The sequence below is a fragment of the Ambystoma mexicanum genome, chromosome 2p, assembly GCF_040938575.1.
Source record: "Ambystoma mexicanum isolate Mex_15411 chromosome 2p, UKY_AmexF1_1, whole genome shotgun sequence".
Taxonomy (NCBI): Eukaryota; Metazoa; Chordata; class Amphibia; order Caudata; family Ambystomatidae; genus Ambystoma; species Ambystoma mexicanum.
The window spans coordinates 86,094,304-86,106,755 of NC_090923.1; the positions used below are offsets into that span (position 1 = coordinate 86,094,304).

The following is a 12,452-nucleotide window of genomic DNA, read 5'->3' on the forward strand; positions in this document are numbered from 1 at the left end:
CCACATAAAACTTGGTTAGCAGGGGTTTGGGGGAGTGTTGCAGGGGGAATGGTTGTGCCATTTTAAAAGTATTACCAAAAAGTAATCTTGCTTTCATGTTTGCATGGATATGTCTGATGTTAGAAAGTTAAATTAAGGGTATCCTAACATTTTGTGGTGTAATTATCACCACACTGGTGATTGCTGCCCTATTCTGAATCTGTGTGATTTTTCCTTTGAATTTAAAAAATAAATATTTCATTATTACACACTGGCCTAGTTCATGGTCCATTGCGACTCAGGGTGTTCAAGGGGCGTGTGAGATGGGTTGGCTGCCTTCTCAAAGCAGAATCTGAAATCAATACATTTGAAAGCGTTATTGTGCGCTACATCCCTGGCCAGTGGAAAGAGTCCTGGACTGGAGTGTGCCTTATCTTTAAATCCGTGACAATACACATGACATCAAACCTTCAATGCTCACTCGCCAAGCTTAGCACCATGCACACTTTTCCCAGCAACACCTGCTGAATACTAAACGTTCAGTCTCAGGTGAGCTCCCAGAGGCCAAGGCTACACGTCATCAAGGCTGCACGTCTTTCAGTTGCTTCAAGCAAATTTGTGAGCTCTTTTTGAAACTTCATATCACACCACATGACGGTTCTTTGAAAGTCTGAATATTTGACTAATCGCATCAAAAAGGAACTCCACAGTGCCCTTTGACCGACAGAGTTGGATCTGAATACACTACCTAAAACGCAGTGCTTCCAAACTGAACTATTAGTTCTCTTCTAGGTGTCTTAACATGATCTCCATCAAACTGGGTGAAAACGGTCCGTTGTAGAAAATCCATTTCCTATATTTATTTCTTCATAAATCGGGAAAGCCACTGCATATTAACGAACGCTATTCAGTTTGTTCGCGCATGAAGGAAAGCATGGGCTTAGGAACAATGGGAAGCTGCCCTGTCCCTTTCCGAGCATCTGCCCTGTGATTTCCCTCTGGGGCGCAGGGTTCCTTTATCCCGCCCGCTACCAAGGGTGCATGCCAGTTTCTTGGCCTGGGTGCAGAGGTAAACGGCTGAGAAGGGTGCAGGAAAGGGCCGGCCCACCCAGCTAGCTGCTCGCTGTTGACTTGTGAATGATTGCGATACGTTCGGAATATGCAAATAAAGGAATGCATATTCCAAACGCAGTGTGTGAGATGCTCTGAAGTCAGTGTACCCCTCATTCTTGGTGTTGACAGCCTTCCAAGAAGGGCAATTTATAAGTGATGGCTCATTTAACCAGCCATTGTTTTTACATAGTATGCACTTAACATTTCAGCGTTAAAAACTGAACATGGGGCATTTTTATTCAGAAGGACAGAACAAGTATGTTAGTTGAGGGCATCCTTCAAAGAGAATTAACGTACCAAACAGAAAGTTTTAAACTATTTTCATGTCTCTATTTGACACGCCAATACATTTTTTTTTCTTTTTGTATATTACTTTTTAGTTCCATATGGCACATCCCTGTGAAGGTGAACTGTCATTTTCTTGCTTAAGTATTCTAGTGCCTTCTTTGGGACATGGACTAAATGTGTCCGCTCAGCATCAAAGATCTGTTGCCTAGTGCGCACACCGGATGGCAACTCCATGTCACTTGGCACCTTGATTAGGAAAGTAGAGTTCATTGTGTCTCACCATGCAGAAAGTCCATGGCAAATCAATGCAGTGATGTGTGCAGCAATGCTTAGTGCGCTTCATAAGTCGCCATCATGTTGGTTAATGGCATTTATGTGGCGCTCCTGTATGTAACGGCACATATGCCTGGAACGTTTTGTGTATGTGGCTCTGACGGGTATACCACACTTCAACACACAGCAATCAAAGACGTTGCCTCAAATTGTACATCCACTAGGTCAAAAGCCCTTTCTACACTGCCATGATTTTCACTAGTTGAAGGCCAGCACTAATAGGAGATGCTAATGCTAGCTCTGTTAGATAAAGCATCAGCCTGCTCTTTTCTTCAGAAATGACCCCCGAGGCCTGCGTAATGGTGAGGAGGAAGTAGCTGGAGAACTGGACCCTTTACCATGCATTAGAAGCTGGTTTTGTTTAAAAAGCTTAATCAGCTTATTACTGGTCAGGCTAAAGTTTGTAAGGGGGTACAAACCTTTCTGTGTATCCTTTCTGTGCATTGTTTATTGGGTGTCTTTTGTTGGTATCCTTTCCGTCTAGATATATTCCCTAAAGATGTTTCTGTATTGGGTGTTGGGCCTGCTCACATTGAGACCCAGCCCTTCTAAAATTCTTCAGAAACCAGAAGCAAAAGAGCCTTTGTACCCCATTTGAGTGGCTGATGTTCCAGCAATTTTATTCACATCTAAAACTAAGCTGTTGGAATACGTATGTATGGTTCATGGTTATTAACATTTTAATGTTGGGGTGAGTGTTGTGAGCACCAAGCCGTGCGTCTGTTATGAATTTAGAGATTCACACATTCAATCCTTTATCACAAACTTGTTTATAAAATATAGAGATCTGATTACCATTATATTCCTGAAATGCTCTGTGATTTAATGCAAAGCATACAGGAGCCCTCATTGGTGCGTTTTGTCCCCTTTCCCACTCTCATAGATGTATTTTGAAAGAGTGCAATAAGAGTGTACCAGACTGCCCATCTTGGAATGATAACCTATCAGAAAATAATTCATACTGTTAGTCTTGTGTTGCCCCTTGCGAAATACAAGTGATGTGGTAAGAACAGGACACCTGCAACCCAGGGCCAGTGGGCACTCGGACCGCAGCAGGCTGGTCACACCGCAGTTTGCCAGTACGAACAGTTGTACGAAGCTGCATTCAGACAAGGCTTTCCCTAAGAGCAGATGATCGAAAACCCATTTACTTGGGCAGCAACTTGTATTTTTACTTGTGTTTTCTCATTACATTGTAATTTAAGTACTTTACATAAGAAATGCTCAATTTATATAGCTATTGTATATTGATATTGAGTTTTTGTCAAACGACATGGGTGATGACACGTGTAGTTTGAGAGGTGTGCCAGTCTGGGGCGGGGGGCCCATTCTAGTGTTTCGTCCTGGGCACCAAGTTGGCTAGAAACTGCCCTGCATGGGGGTGTGCTACTCACGTGATGTGGTTAGATTGAAGACCATAAATACAACCGCATTGGTACAGTTTGGGCTTTCGAGTAGGCATTGGAAAGGCACTTGCAAAGAACTGCTGTAGTGGTAATAACTGGCCATTGATGGTGGCAGGTGCAAAATGGTGCAAGCACATGGGCATCTTATAGCGGTGCCTGGCAAATGCTTAAGAATTGTACACCAGCCAAAACTGTTGCCTTTGCCAATGCTTGATATGTCTTCAGGACATTGCGGTTGGTTAGGCCTGTTATGTGTTTGTTGTGATTTTAGATTGGTTCCCCATTGGTATTGAATATCTTGGAATTCAAATCCCTTTACCTGGCTCCCGTTGCATTTATTGCACGCACCTATTGGTTCTGTAGCATTTTAAATGCAGTGCATAGTGTTGCTGCCATCTTGTAAATGCTCTGGTATTTTGTTGCCTCTGCCCAACCATCAGGACTGCTGTTACCCACGTTCTGATTTCCTGACGTTGTTGCTGGGCCATGTCCCGACTTTATTCTGGACAGTAAATCTCTATTGTCTAAGGTGGCATGCAAGTCTTGTACTGAGTTTTGCTTAGCCGCCTGATTATATTTCCTTGGGTGTTTCGGAAGTGGGGATCTGCATCACCTCTCTGAATGCCCTAACGTGTCTTGGTGGGGGTGGCATGTCCACGAGATCCCACTTCCACCAGTGGGAGGCACACCGGTTGGCAGTCGTACCAACCCGTTCTCTAGTACAGCTCGTGCTCCTCGCATCGCAAGATGAGCGGTTTACTCCACTCTCCCATCAGGATGAGCTGTTTACTCAACTCACCACAGTTAGATTATTTTTTTTTCTTTGATTTTATTTATTTTTTTTAATTGTGGAGGTCATTTGTAAGTGAGCTGGCATGCATTTATGAGTGGTATTTTTATTTTTATCTTTCTTATAACTCCGGGATTGTGGTTGCACAGCAAAACGATTTGAAGCATTCCAGCGTGCCTATGATACACTTTGTATCTGGTTTCTTCCAAGAGGAAGAAAGTTTTGTTCCGGGTTGTAGCATTTTGAAATGCTCTATAAATAAAAACATCTCCCCGTTTTGAAACAAGTGTGGTGCTTATCATGGAAGCCTTGCACAGTGTTTGCAGTTTCCTTCTTAAAATAGATTTGGCATCGAGGTGTTCTTGTGCAGCTGTCGGTTATCCTATACACTGATCTTCACCGAACGCCAATGCAGTCACTGTCTCGCTTTTATCGAGCTACCGCTGCTTTCGAAGTATGCGCTATGTAGCGGTCAACATGTCATTTAACAATTTCATTTAGTGTCATTTGACCTATAGTCTTGTGGTATTGTTAGAAAATAGGCTAAACCAGAATGCATTGAGAAGCTAGCCGTTTTGGCTTTTGTATACGATCCCCTGTTGCTGAATGGTTTTCCTTCCAGGTCCATAACGGTGATCAGGGTGGCAGTATGGCTGCTTTCAATCCATGCCCTGGAACTTGCCTCATTGCTAAGGATTTTTAAGTTTCCAGATACTGACCCATGCCTGCTTCCACCACCTTCTTGCACCTCCACTCTAGTGGGGAGGCAGGTGTGCTGCAGTGTAAAGCGATACTGCAGCTTACCTAGTTCTGTTTTCTCCTACAAAGTGTAGAGATTTCCTGTCCGAATTTATTTTATTGTGAAGGACATTTCTTCATTTTTTATTTTCTCTTCTCTCAGCAGATCCAGATTTTCTTCCCATCTTTGGGGTCACCATAGTTCAGTTCACCAGGACTCAAAAGATGTCGCATCTCCTCAGACTCTTTAAGGTCTATGGTCAGAGTTCCAAGCGATCTCATGCTCGGTCAGTCTCTCTGATACAGTCTTGGTCTTTACTAATTGCTGTGGTGGGTGGGGGGGGGTTCGTGAACCATACTTTCCGGCCTCAACTCGAGTGCCTTCTTAACAGGACTCTGACATTCATTATGCTGGTCCGCGTACAGAGTTACTCTGCGTTTATTTTGATACTGATTTAAGGTTGCAGTTTTGAACTAGTGATGATACTTTTGAGAATTTGTTACGCGGTTTGGCTTACAAGGTCCCAGGTGAATCTGTTGTGGAGTGGGATGGCATATTTTTTGGTGAGTGCCTAGGCAATGACTGCTTAAGGCAGGGGCAAACACTTTAACTTGCAAGCTACTAGCCAGACATAGTCCCTTGTAACCACCGTTCTACTCATACACAGCACACAATTTCTTACTTGCCAAGAGTCCATTGTAACCAGGCAATGGCTAGCGACCACAGCATATTTTTATTGCTGATGGAAGGGTTGTCAAACACTTGCCTGTTAGCATAGCTGCATAATCTAAAGTATGGTAGTAGAAGGTATTATGACCCCTTGGGGTCAAATGCACCTTTTCGGAATAAGACTAATGTAGTGTGAGTATACATCTTTTTCTTTAAAGAAGCAAATGAGTTGATTATGTAGGTGATATTGTTGGATGAGAGGTTTTATCTGTACTTGTAAATCTTAATATCTAGAACCACTTATAAATTCAGATTCACAAGAGAAAATTCAAATAAATATATTGCAGATGTGGTAAACACTAAGATCGCAAAGTATACTTTACCAAATGTTTTATTTTTATTCCCAATACCATCAAGAGCCTACATGTCTTTTATTTCTTATCTCTGGATCCCTTGCAGCATTTGGGTACTGCTGCATGCTGAGAATTCGCTTCCATGGCCACATTGTTTAGAAGGCTGGTGCATGAGCAATGTGGTGGTGTGCCAGGATTAGCTGTCCAAGCTATTAATGTGAAGTCAAAGTAAAGGGGTCAGTGTATGAAGCGTGCCATTAATAAGGAAGGAATAATACCTAAGTGATGGCTAGTAAACGAGAGGCTGAATGTGTCGATACCTTTGAACAAGGATCAGATATGTTTATTTTTTCTTAGTTGATTATTGGGCCAGATATATACCCAATTAGGCAGCTTAATCCAGTACGAGAGCACTATCAAAGCAAAACCTTCTATTGGGACACAGAGTACCCAGAGAATTTAATGATTAGAAGAGCTGTGAATGTTTCTCGTATTTTATAAATGTTTGATGTCAAGGCATTCATTACTGTCGAGCTCATAAGTGAAGGTTTGACGAAGACTTGATTTAACACATTAGTTGCAATAGCTTTTGCTTTCGGGGCATTACACGGACCATGAACGAATCCTGGTCTAATTTCATGTAGACTCACTTGTAGCACTAATGACGGATACAGCATAGTGTCCCAGCAGTGCCTTCAAAAGAGTAGTCTAGGTGCTACGTGTGTGTGTGTGTGTGTGTGTGTGTGTGTGTGTGTGTGTATGACACACTGGATACAGGATTAAAGTGCTCTTTCCTTGCCAGTCGGATGTGGGACTTGCAGTGCTTAACTTGGTCTTTTATACACTGATGGACATAGACCCTTCAAATGAGACCAGGTACATGCATCTCCCCTTGATGGATTAGTTGAACCTTCATGAATGGAAAGGATCAAAACGTTTAAAAGGCACATGACAGAGTATCAAGAGTCGCATCTGCATGGCTGTGTGTGGTCTAATCTGGCATTGCGACACTAAATGGATAGTGCTGACTCTTCTAATCCTTCACTTGGGTTGCCTACATCACTAAACTGGGGACCCAGCATGGTAGCTCTCTGTCCACTTACTGTCACTTGCGTGCAAGTGCCTCTGAGGCTGAGCCAAGGCTACCACCCAGCAGTTTCTCTTACTGATTTTTCCTTGAGTTACAAGGCACACACTGTAAACTGGCTCATGGTGGTACCCCAAACAGACCTGGATTCGGGAAAGGAGCAGATTTAGTGCTTAGACTGTCGTAAGTAGTTCAAAAAGTCGAGATAAGCCGAAAATTGGCATTCATTATGTGCTGGGCTAGGTAGGTGGCATAGTCCAAAAGGCAGAAAGCCTACCAAGCCCGCAGTACGGACATTTGAAAATACTGCGACAGACCATAATCAAAAAGCAAGAGAGGCTATTGCTGTGGGTGTACGTGGGGCCCTCCACCTAAAGGCAAGTGAAGAGTAGCAGGTGTTGGCAGCCGACAGACAAGGGCTTTATCAACAACTTTTACTCCCTAAAAATAGGCAAGTACTCCCAAAAAATAAAGATAGGAAGTAAAAATACTTCAACAGAAAATAGGACCGTGTGCTCCTGCTTTCACCCACAGAGCTCCATGGATATGTTTTGATCAGTAGTGCACATAGTACCACAGGAAGAATGTACTATTACTGCCTGATGAAAACATGCATCTTTAAATATGTATGAATAACTAGATGCAAAAAATAATTATTACAAAAACATTTTTCCAAGTAAAACATGTTTCTGATGCTTAATCTGCTTAGAATCACATGCTGTGCATATAGTGCGACATCTAGTGATAATCGCGGAGTATTGCATCTTTCTTTTGAGGATCGAAAGGGTGACGTCGACATGGGCGTGCTTGTAACACTATCCTTAACGTGACGTGAAGGGTACCCCTAAAACAAACTTTTACTCCCAACATTAAAAAATAGGGAGTAAAATACTAAAATCTTATCTGGAGCACCAGGTGAAGGAATCCAGCTGCTTGATTGAGCACCATTCGCATTGGGTCACATGAGCTGCAGCAATGGAGAGGACGCATTATTTCTGGCCCATTTCTGGCCCATGTGTCTTAGTTTATACCATGTTCCACACAAGTTTCCCAACTCGTAATGTATGACGGCTTAAGTTGCAAAGGTTTAACCCGCAGCAATTTACAGACCTGAGATACCACATTTGAATATTTGACCCATATCGAAGAGGGAACCCATAGGGGTATGTGCGAAGGAATTGTCTACATAGCAGGGACAGAGCACAGAGCCTTGGTATCTACGGACAGGTGGTGTCAGGGGTTTTAGGATACCCCACTTTTTTGTCCCTGGAGAAATTGGTGATTAACTGCAGCGGGCCAATACCCGCAAACCTACTAGGTATTGTGGATCACACCAGGGGAGGGGTGGGGGAGAGAAATTTTAAGCAGTCCTTCATGGGACTCTCACTAGAGGCAATGGGGTTTGGTCCTTACAGTGAACTATATAGACCAGAAGATCAGGCTGCTCGTTAATAGCCTATTGTCCACACTGATAACAATTACACCGTCAGTGCTCCAGATATGATTTCGGAGTGAGAGTATTTCTCCCAACTTTCTTTCTAGCAGTGTGGTTAGTAGTGGCGCACAAATGGAAAAAAAAACAAGGGGCAACAAACAGGCTACAGAAGGTATGGAGTTTGTACAGCTGGTATGGGCTACCCACATGGCCCAAAGAGACCAAGCCGCCTTCAAACGTAACTGGGAAGATGTGCCTCCAAAGTGACTATGTTCCAATGGTGTCCAAGACTGGTTACAGTTCCGCAGCTCCCCCGCCCCATTAGACTGGAATCGATAATTGGGGGTGATGTGGGGGTGGTCCGAATTGTAGAAGGACAAGCAGTTATAAGTATTGGACCAACCAAGAGAGAAATACACTATGGAGCTCTGTACAATTTGTCCCGGATAGAGCGTATAGGTTCCGGTGATCTCCTGTGCCCCCAACTGGACATGGACGCAGCAGAGGGGCAAAACTGCCCTGGTAAATTCAGGCCACGAAACCCCCCGCTTCCCCGAAACTCCTGGACACTGCTTTACAACTTTGGCCGGAAAGCCGGAACTACGGGGCCAGCTTGGATTCGGTGCACATCCAGCACATTGCGATCAGGAACTGAATTCTGCACAGTTGGGGACCATGAGCTCTCTTGGCTCCTCCCGCCAATGCGTGGCCAATTCCCCTCACCAAATCTGCTCCCCTTAGTGCTCCCGAGACAATGAGCAGCCACTGATTGGCATTGGATCCAGAACAGCATGGAGGCCATCGGAGGCATCCTCTCATGAGCCCTCCCAGGCCATGCCACGTCCGCATATTTTATAAAAATGTATCCTTTTATGTAAGGAAGGTGAAGAGAAAAGGCAATCACAGATGAGTAACTTTGTAAAACGGAAGATGCCACAAAGTATCGGGTAAGTACAGTTTTGAGGAAAGAGTTCTTTAGTATCAAGAGTCCCTCCTAGAAAAGTAAGTTTCTGGTGGCTTTTCTGTCTAAGCTAGCAAGTTCCAAGGGACGAGTAGGTGGGCTGGGGGCGGTCTGACCCGATATTGTGCATGCAATTTGCCCAAAAGAGCAGTTCCAGGACTTCCAGTGGAGGGAAGCCCTAAAGGGCCCTGTGAAGATAAAGCGGTCCAAGGACCAAGAAATGTCGGAGAAAAGACTTTCCAGCATTGCTAGAGATTCGGAGCAATACCTAGGGACCAAAATGGTAGTTCTGTAGCAGACTGTCAGAGCTTTCCTAATTGAGTTTCTATACCTGTTCTTCAGAGACCATCAATGGCTCCAGTGACTCACCATTGCAAGAGGGACGCTGAGACCTTTAAGAGCAATTCTCTTTCCAGTGATTCCCAGGACAGTGGTTGTAGCCAGAGGGGCAGAAAGGCAAGTCTCCTGCAGTCTGTGGACGGTATTTGCCCCTGGCACCGGTTTTGTAAATCTTTCTATAGCACAAGAGTGTGCTTCTTATCTTGGGGAGACCGCCAACAAATATTGAAGAAATGTTGCTATATTGCCCCAGAGAGGAGCCAGCCACTGAAGGAAGACCGGATAGGTGAGTTGGGTGGTGTGGTTGTGGTTGCAGGATCGGTGGAAGCACGGGTCCCTGGAGCTTCGTACACTGGGCATATGGAACCAGGGAGCTCTCCTGATGTCCTGGGGATAAAGATTCTCTAAATGTTAGTCCTGGCAGTGAAGAGGCACCCGCTTCTGTGTCGAATTTTTTTTTTAACAATTCCTATTGCGTTTTATCCAAACAAACAATACAGGTAATGAGTCTCTTATTCATATCCATGAACATGTAGATATTCTAACACTATACTACTGCCCCCCCATAGCATTTCCCTTCTGTCAATAAATCGTCTTTAGCATGTTGCATCACCCGCCCCCGATGCCTGCTCAATTACTTCTCCGTTCGTCTCATTAGAACAATGTCTGTCAGGGTTCTCAATCGCTGGATGTCTTGGCTTGCTTCCGTTTTTTGTTCCCTCGGTGCCTTCTCCTATGCCCAAGTTTCTGCTTTGATCCATTTATCGAATTCCCTCCACCATCCAACAATGCTTGATCATTAGGATTCCTCCAGTTCATGGCTATACTCCGCATGGTTAATATATACATCAGATCTTTCAGCCTATTCCACGGTTTGTCCTTCACATTTCTCTTGTAGCTTCCCAGTAAGCACGCTTCTGGTGTCTTGAGTATCTAACTCGACGCCTCCCTGGGCTGCTTTGTCTGCTACTCCTCTCCAGAACTTCTGTACTATCGGGCAGCCCCTAAACAAATGTATAAGCTCTGCATTGACCACTTTGCATCTCAGACATTCCTGTTCGTCGCGCCTTTGAAGCTTCTGCGTCTAGTTAAGCAGGCACAGTGAAGCTTCAAGGACTCTAGGCCTTTGCGCTGCAGCTGTGATCCATTTGTCCCCACCCAATTAGGGGAAAGGATCACATCTGTGGGTTCCTTCTGGTTGCCCTGAAGAGGCAGAGCTTTGCCGTTTTGTTTCTTTGAAGTGTTAAAGGATGCTGGTTCTCAGCTGCAGGCCTTATTGAGCGCAGGTTCAGAGTTTCAGCTTTTGACAACGCGTGTCCCCAAGGGCTTTTTTCCCCCTCTTTGGCGGCAGTAAGTGAACACTGCACCCAATCTCACTCCAATTATCATTCTTGTAGAGCTGTGGTCCGCTAACGGCAGACAATCTCTCCAAGCACACCAAATACATCTGTCAGAAAAGGTTTCAGCCCCAGTCCTGAGATACATCCAGTGGTTAAAGATGACCACCTACTTTCATACAGAGGGACCAGTATTAGCCGTGCGACTCCACCCCCACCTCCTAAAAAATAACATCTAGTTGACTGCGGAGGTGGTTGAAAATGACCCAGCCAGTTAAAGATGCATTCTGCCCTGTGGAGCCACCAGCGGCCTTGTCATGTGACAAATGCACATTTCCTAGAAAAGAATGCACTGAAATAAAACTAAAACCAAAATTATGATTTTTGGTTAACCAAACAAATTGTACAGTTAGAATATAAAAGGTGTAACCGTTTACAGTAGTGAACTCCCTATGTTTACCCTAGGTCTGCTGTTTTCTAGTTATGGCCAATGGACCGCCCACATAAAATATCCAGCTAAGCTGGCCCTTAGTTTAAAAGGGCGTCTGAGCATCTACCATTTATACGGGGCGCTGAGGTTGAGGCAAGTGTATGCAGGCAGGGAGGTTTGTAAGTTGAAAGGATTATGATTAATGCTTAGTAGAAGTGATGTATGAGAGAGTCGGAACTGTAAACCTCTGGAGGTAGCACAGAATAGATTCTTGAGACAATTATGGGCCCTTCCACGTGGTCGTCCAAGCGGCGAATGGTCGTTTGAGCTGGGGCTCCGGACTGGTGGTAGTACTAGCACAGTCCAGATTTGTATCTTATTTTATAAAAACTAAAACTGGGCTATGCAGATAACCCCAATGTGGTTGCATGGTTCTCGGAGATGGAAGCATCCAAGAGCATGAGCAAACACCATATAGTTGGTAATGAGTGAGCAGGTGCCAACATAGTCATGGGCACCTTGAAGTAAGCCAAATTGTCTATCAAAATATTGTCCAGTAGAAGGACTCTTGAGACTGAAGTAGAAACAAATAAATCCTTATGCTCTTTGGACATGTACACAGACCTAAACAATGTTATGCCGAGTCATGGACCTACGAATGCGATTTACTTCCCATTGCTCAAAAGAACAAGCTAGTTGACAGTCCAACACAAATGTCAGTGGCACATGGAGCTGGACATGGACTTGGATCAGTTCCTCTTAATCTGTCCATCCTATCGCAAGGAAGGGAAGGTATATTCAAACATCCGATTGTGCAAGGGAGCTATGCCTGCTGCAATCTCAGGATGCATCTCAGGATGCATCTCAGGATGCATCTCAGGATGCATGGGCAATCTGAGTTTATAACTGGAATTTTAAATCTGAGGCTGCCCATCATGCTCGATATATGGACCTGAGCTATCATGAGCAACCAAATAGTACCTTACATGTTTAATATAATCTTTTTTAATTGTAACATTAAGCAGCAGACTGTCAAGAATGTAATATTGTATCAGTTCTTTTTATGTATGTGTATTTCACTGTTAATGGAGGAATCCGAAATAAATGTAAAGTGAGTAATGCGCGGGGGGGGAGGGGGCGGGGAGGGTAATATGTGAAAGATACATTTTGTTAAATTATTTTATTGATACCCC

The 12,452-nt window shown here is 44.1% G+C and overlaps 1 protein-coding gene across 4 annotated transcripts in view; it reads left to right on the forward strand.

Annotated features, from left to right (window-relative positions):
* Positions 1 to 12,452, forward strand: part of IMPDH2 (inosine monophosphate dehydrogenase 2) — a 603,389-nt gene that overhangs the window by 34,145 nt on the left and 556,792 nt on the right. The gene's annotated exons all lie outside the window — the stretch shown is intronic.